At 42.3% G+C, this 7,527-nt stretch overlaps 1 pseudogene; it reads left to right on the forward strand.

The window, feature by feature from the left end:
* Positions 1–495: 495 nt before the first annotated feature.
* LOC133773366 (HUWE1-associated protein modifying stress responses 1-like) lies at positions 496–1,577 on the forward strand (annotated as a pseudogene).
* Positions 1,578–7,527: the final 5,950 nt, after the last annotated feature.

Below are 7,527 nucleotides of genomic sequence, written 5' to 3' on the forward strand. Positions count from 1 at the left end.
TTTCCTGCCTTAGACCAGTTTCACAGTCGTGTCACCTGCATATATGACAATCATCAGTGTTGCTTTCCAAACATTTCCAGCCCTCCATTCCCTTTTGGGGAGTAGCACCATTGCATTTTCTAGCTCCCTCACAGTTGGCTGTGACTACAGAGATAGTGTGAACCAATAAGAAGAACCTGAGACATAGCTGTCTTGAGTTCTATTTCCCTTTACCATACAACACAGAGGCCAGGAAAGAGGCTGTCTTGTCAGATTGTGTCTTGCGGGGATGAGGTATGGAAGGCAGCCCTCAGTCCTAGCAGTGGGCTTGCGGCCGTGGCCCTAAGATGGCCACGTGGCCGGGGCAAGGCGATAGAAGCTGTGCGGCCTGCGAGGCAAAGCGAGGCGAGGCAGGAGGGGCGGCAGCCATCGGTGGTCCCTGGAGATATACAGCAGGGCCCTGCGCAGTGGGTGGACAGGCTAGGGACCAGGGTGCAATGCAGAGGGTCGCAGAGGATGGAGGAGCAGAAGGAGGAGGGCGAGACTGAGATCCAAGAGCACCGGCCCGAGTGTGGGTTCTCTGGCTGAGGCCCAGCAGGACGAACAGCAGCCTGGGGAGCACACGCAGTTGAGGCGGAGGCACCTCTTCAGGAGCTCAGCCTCCGCCCTGGAGGCCCAGCTATTCAAAGACGGGGTCCCCTTCCAAAAAGCAGCTACCGCCATCACCAAGCTCTACAGATAAAGTGTGGATACTCCTAAGGGAAGGTTTGATCCTGGAATTCAGGTCAGCCATCAGCGACCCAGAAGGATGTGTTGCCTTGAGTTAGAAAATGCAGAAGAGGGGTCAGCACTGCGACATGGTAGACTAAGCCTCTGCCTGTGGCTCTGGCATCCCATATGGTCAACGGTTCCTGCCCCTAATGCTCCTCTTCCAATGAAGCTCACTGCTAATGGCTGGGGAAAGCAGTGGAAGATGGCTCAAGCGCTTCAGCCAGTGCACCCATGTAGGAGAACTGGAAGGAGCTCCTGGCTTTGGCTTCCGATTGTCCCAGCTCTGGCCATTCCGGCCATTTATGGAGTGAACCAATTTATGGAAGACCTTCCTCTCTGTCTCTCCCTCTCTTTTTCTGTAACTCTAACTCTCAAATAAATATATAAAGTAATAATTTAAAAATACACAGAACTATTGGTGGAGAACATTGATTGGCTTCCTGTATGGAAAGGTTCCTCCGTTCCCAAATTCCGAAGCTCCCTCAAGACTAAATGCAATGCCCCCTAGTCCAGCTGCTTCGACAGACACTAGCTCAGCTGTGGAGACTGCTTTGTAGCCCTTCCAGGAAGCCATCACTCTGCACGGTCATAGTGCTACCCTGGCCGCTATAATCATGAAGTCCAGTACCCCAGGCTCTCCTACACATTTAAGCAGTGGGTCAAATGCCAGTTGAAGGAGAAATGGACGCCATGATGTCCATTTGAACACTTTCACATCAGAAGAAATGGCACTCCACTTGGACATGGTAGGACTAGAAATCATCCCTCAACCCAGTGAGGATGTCATTACAGACTCACCAACCCATGAAGGCAACAGAATGGTCTAAAGTTCAAACATTTTCACACCCAACATGCTGTTTGGAATCCACTTGATCCTCAACATATATGATTAATGCAAAGGCCATCTTCCCTTGCTCATTGTGAATTTTCTATAGTGGTTGCCATAAAAGAATGTTGTAGGTATTGTAACCATGGCTTTCTTCAAACTGTAATCCTAGCAGAGGACATCAAATATCGAGTAGTGGTTAGCAAGATCATCCCAGGCAAACATATATGCCTTCCGAGGCAAAAAGTGATCTTAATTATATTTGTTCTCAAAGAGAAAGGAAATATTAGATGTTTATTTGCTTATAGAATATTCTGTGGTCTATTGCCTGCTGTGTTGAGTATTTTTCTTCAACAGTATTGCCAGGTTCCTAAAATTTTCTAAAACATGATTTAGTTTCCCTGCCAAACAGGCAGGCTTCCATCCTTGCAGCAGCACTGTGCACCATACCTGATCCTGTGTGGTGAGAGTCTGTAGCTTCAAAGTACTGGGCTGTGTGAGTTTTTAGTTTTAAAAGCCATATGTGATTTCTGGTGATTGTGTGATGTGCAGAGGTCTGAGGTTGTTGTTCAATCAATATTTAAATCAGCACACAGAATTTTACTGGATTTAGTTTGTGTGTGCTAGTGCTCTAAAACTGCTCCGATACCTGCACTGTGGGCTTAGAGTACTCAGTTTTAAGACAAATACTACTTCCCTTACAGTAAATGTGAACATGTAGACTGCATTCAAGGTGACCTGTAAGAACTTAGAGAACCAGACTTCTTTCAGTGTAGCATTAGAGGGAGATGGATATCTAGGGTGGGTAGTCTAGTCTTTCACACCTTGTTTGCCAATTTTCATGATGACTGGTTTTTTACTGTTTCCATTGTGATGGATGGAATATGATAAACATCAATTTAATCTACTAATGTGATCATAACTTAGCAAAACCCAACTCCCACTGCCTTCCAGCCCCTCTCCTAAAAAGTGCACTTTGGAATCTCATTCTCTAAAAGATGGAATTGCACAGAGGTTGTCGAGATGTTAGGTAGACCTAAGCAAACTTCTCAATAGATTATTCTTTTGACTAAATATATCTCTTATAGCTACAATGCTTTAGAGAAAGTTTCATCTTCATGTTTTTAAAAGATGTCTTTATTTGAAAGGCAGACTTACAGAGAGGCATAGGCAGAAGGAGAGAGAGTGAGAGAGAGGAAGAGAGAGAGAGAGAGAGAGAGAGAGAGAGAAATGTTTTCCATCTGCTGGTTCACTCCACTCTCCAAATGGCCTCAATGTCAGGGGCTGGGTCGATCTGAAGCCAAGAGCCAGGAGCTTCTTCCCGGTCTCTCATGGCGGTGCAGGGCCCCAAGGACTTGGGCCATCCTCTACTGCTTTTCCAGGCCACAGCAGAGAGCTGGCTCCCATTTGGCATAACAGCACTGCAGGCGGTGGCCTTACCAGCTATACCACACCACCAGCCCCCATCTTCATTTTTAATACCCTGAACTGAGTGATAGTCTTTTATAGATGAAGAAGTTATGTCATCCTGCCAGGTACTGTAATTTACTCTATAATATTATATTATATATTAAGTATGACAGTGAAAAATATTTCCTTGCAAACTTATAGTACAGTATCTGTTACTTCCTATTTTTATTCTTAAATGACTAATGCAAATCAGTGTTAGAGTTTTTCCAGTAATTACAGCAAACTTGTTAAAGTTTGCAATTTCATCAACTTTTAAATAATATCCTTCTGTGAAGAAACTTTGCTAAGTTAAGCATAATATTCATTGACTGGGTGAGATGTGAATGGAATGTTAGAAATGTGTGAATTGAAGTTCTGTAACCATTAAAGATACAGACCTTTTTAAAAAAAAAAAAAAAGTAAATTCTGGCTGCCACCGCAGCTCACTAGGCTAATCTTCCGCCTGCAGCGCCGGCACCCTGGGTTCTTGTCCTCGTTGGGTGCCGGATTCTGTCCCAGTTGCTCCCTTCCAGTCCAGCTCTCTGCTGTGGCCCGTGAGTGCTGTGGAGGATGGCCCAAGTGCTTGGGCCCTGCAACCACATGGGAGACCAGGAGAAGCACCTGGCTCCTGGCTTTGGATCGATGCAGCATCGGCCGCAGCGGCCATTTGGGGGGGTGAATCAATGGAAGGAAGACCTTTCTCTCTGTCTCTCTCTCTCTCATTGTCCACTCTGTCTGAAAAAAAAAAAAAGTAAATTCTATACTAAAACTAAGAATTTAAAGTGAGGTATTTCTAAATTTTCACAGCATGGATTTTTTTTTTTTATAGCATGAAGAATTATAGCAATCTGTCATTTTACCTGAACTGGACAAATCCATGTAGTACTCTACAGGATCCCTTTTGAAAACACCAAGAAATATATTGCGCTGTCCTGTTTATCTGCCCTTGTAAATCAGATTCTGGATTGGGGTTTCCTGGTGAGATGCTGCGCTCACAAGCAGCCAGAACTCTGTTCCTACAGGATTTTGAAATTGAGGAATTCATATTTAATCTCTGCTTTATGCCTTCATTCTAGTTCCTCTTCCAAGTAGAATAACATTTTTGAGTTCTTTGGTTTAAGTTGGTGCTCTGAAGCTTAATCTCAGTACCTTTTACTCTTGGTTGTCAAATTTTGATAAAACATATGTCATTTTCTTTGGTATGAAAAAGCAGGTTTTAATGTCTGCTGCAACACAAATTGTGTGCCTTATTGGCCCATTGGACTTTTAAACATTTTTTTAAAAAGAAAAGATAAAGAAAGGTAATCCTCAGGATTCAGTCAGGGGCATGCAAATGTAAAATCAGGGATTTTTGTTGCTACAGGTTACCAAGGTTTGAAGTGCTTAACCCTTCAACACAACCAATCAACTAACAGTCTGTGTTTGATATGACACAGATAAAAAATGGACAATGAGAATAACGTATTCCTGAGGCAGACGTGTTTTGGCCTAGATGTTAAGATTTCTGTGTCCCAAATTTCCTGAACTCTAACCTTTGCTTCTCTCACAATTCCAGATTCTGCTAATGTACACCCAAGGGGCGACAGGTGATGCTTCATTACCCGAGTCCCTGCCACCCACATGGGAGAACTGGATTGAGTTCCCAGCTCCTGGAAATGGCCTTTCCAGCCTTGGCTTTTCTGGGCATTTGGGAAGTGCACTAGAGAGTAGGAGCTAGGGCTCGCTCTCTCTGTGTTCCCCTCTGCCTCTCAAAAACTGATGGCACATTCTCAGTAAAGAAATATTATATTTGAAGTAGGTGATTCAGAAGCAATATTTAACCATTCTATTTATTGCTATATTCACTGTTTAGGAGCCAGACAATAGAAGAACTTTAGCAACTTTATTGGAGTTTGTATACTGGAAGAGCTGAAATGTGTGTGCAGTGACTATGTGACCAGATCAGAAGATGGATGTACTAGATTATTTCTGTAGTCGTGGTGGGAAGAGGCCATTTCATAATTTAAACTATTGAACACTGGCTACCGAGAGAGAGAGAGAGAGTGAGAGAGAGAGAGATTTTCCATCCACTGGCTCACTCCCTAAATGCTCAGAATGGCCGGCTTGGCCAGGTTGAAGCCAGGAGCTTCATCTGGGTCTCCCATGTGGGTAACAGGGTTCCGAGGACTCGGGCCATCTTCCACTGCTTTCCCACATTATCATGGAGTTGGATTGCAAGTGGAGTAGCTGGGACTCAGGACTCAAATAAATTTTGCTGAAAATTTTTCTCTACTAAAGAAAATTTAAAAGGTATCTAGCCAAGATAGTGTAAATGCATTGTACTTTGGTATATCACATAAAGGTATATGTGCTACAGGTTATTACTTTAAAATTGTATTTATTTATTATTAATTATTTGAAACAGAGAAAGGAGAGAGAGAGAGAGAGAGAGAGAGAGAGAGAGAGAGAGAGAGAGAGAAGAGAGAGAAAGAGAGAGATGTTCCATTTGCTGGTTTACTCCATAAATACCCCTCCCCCCCGCCAACGGGGGGAGCAGGCTAAAGCTAGAAACCTGGAATTCAATCAGAGTCTCCCATGTGAGTGGTAGGGACTATTGGAGCCATCTCAACTGCTTCCCAGGGTGCACATTGGCAGTAAGCTCTAGTTGATAGGAGATCCAGGACTCAAACACAGGCATTCAATTATGGGGCACACAATTCCTAAGCAGAATCTTAACAAACAACCATGCCATCAGTCCACCCCCAGATTCTTAGTTCAAAAACACACCTTTAATTTCTCAAAAGTGAAAAAGCTGGGGCTGTCGCTGTGGCATAGCAGGTAAAGCCACTGCCTGCACTGCCAGCATCCCATATGGGTGTCGGTTTGAGTCCCAGCTGCTCCTCTTCCTATTCAGCTCTCTGCTATGGCCTGGGACAGCAGTAGAAGATGGCCCAAGTCCTTGGGCACGTGCACCCGCATGGGAGACCTGGAGGAAGCTCCTGGCTCCTGCCTTCAGACCAGCACAGCTCCAGCCATTGCGGCCATTTGGGAAGTGAACCAGCAGATGGAAGACCTCTCTTTCTCTGCCTCTCCTTCTCTCTCCGACTTTCAAATAAATAAATATTTTTTTTTTAAAAGTGAAAATGCTAAGGATAATTGTCTATAAAGTTAAAATTTACTTTGTGTCAAACACTTTCATTTTTTATTTGTGACTATAATTATACTTTCTCATGTGTGGATTATATCAACAAAAGCAGAAATGAATATAAAATTAACTAATATGTTCTCTGTGATCTACTTAGAAGAATCATCTTTTATCTGTACCTTTAAAATAATTACTTTTAAATGTGAGATATTAATGTGATTTTAACTTAGAAGTTAAGAAAATTAAAGTTTTAATAGTTCTCTTCAAATGTGTACATTTGAATGGTCGATCAGATAAAACTTGTCCATACATGGCAGTTGGTCTACATTATTATTTGACAGAATTGAACGTATAGTCAAACATATTGATTTCCCAGTCATGTTGGCACAGCAGAACACTAATTTTGGCCACTGAACTACTTAAAGCAATTTCTGTTGACCATCTTGATTTCCTGAGTTTTGTCCTTGAGAGCAGCTGAAGCTTATTGGACTGTAAAAGCAAAATTACCTGGAGCAGGAGGTATTTATAAACACATGTTTTCCCAAAGAAGGCAGCTGCTCACTGCATGAATTCTTTGAGCACTGCTGTGCTCAGCAGTTCACTTTCTTTCCTTGAAGGTACCAGGGCAAGGAGGGTAACCTCAACACATTGTTTTTCTAGTACTTTTGCAAGGTTCTCAGTGCTATCAAAGGCCAGATATTTGACAGCAAAGAAATTATTTTAAAAATACACAAGGAAGAAAGGAGTTTCCATTTCTAGATGAAAAGAAATAATTTTTTTAAAAAATTAAAAAATCTTCATACTTTAGCTGGTGTTTTTCTAAAAAGTACTGAAGCAAATCTGTCTGATGTCTGCAGAGAAAATAAACTTCTGCCTAGAACATTTCTTTCCCATTAATTATTTTACCGCTTGTTTCTTAAATTTTAACTGGATGCCTATTTTATCTAAAATGTGTTGACATAATAATAAATATAATTTAAGTCAAAATTCAGGTGAATTCTCTATTCTTATATACTACGTGTGTACATATGGATGTGCAAACACACTGGTTAGCAGATTGATCAAAGACAGTGTTAATAAATTCCAGCACGGTTTTTATACATGTAAGCCTATTGCCAGGTATGTATAGTACTAGCTAAAACCATTGATTACCATCCATAACTTATTTATGTGTCACTGAAGTGGTGCGACATGATCTGTAGCATATGAGGCCTGAACAGATAGATGTTTGTAATTAGGAATGGTAGTCTTCTGAACTTGCAGTCAAGAAGGCTTGACTGTTGTGCTGGGTGAGAGAATTTTTGCATAAACAAAGAGAAAATCAAGTGAGTTCCTCATTGGGATGCCAGAGAATCTAGCAATTGACCAGACTAAGATT

Source organism: Lepus europaeus, chromosome 14 (assembly GCF_033115175.1).
Source record: "Lepus europaeus isolate LE1 chromosome 14, mLepTim1.pri, whole genome shotgun sequence".
Taxonomy (NCBI): Eukaryota; Metazoa; Chordata; class Mammalia; order Lagomorpha; family Leporidae; genus Lepus; species Lepus europaeus.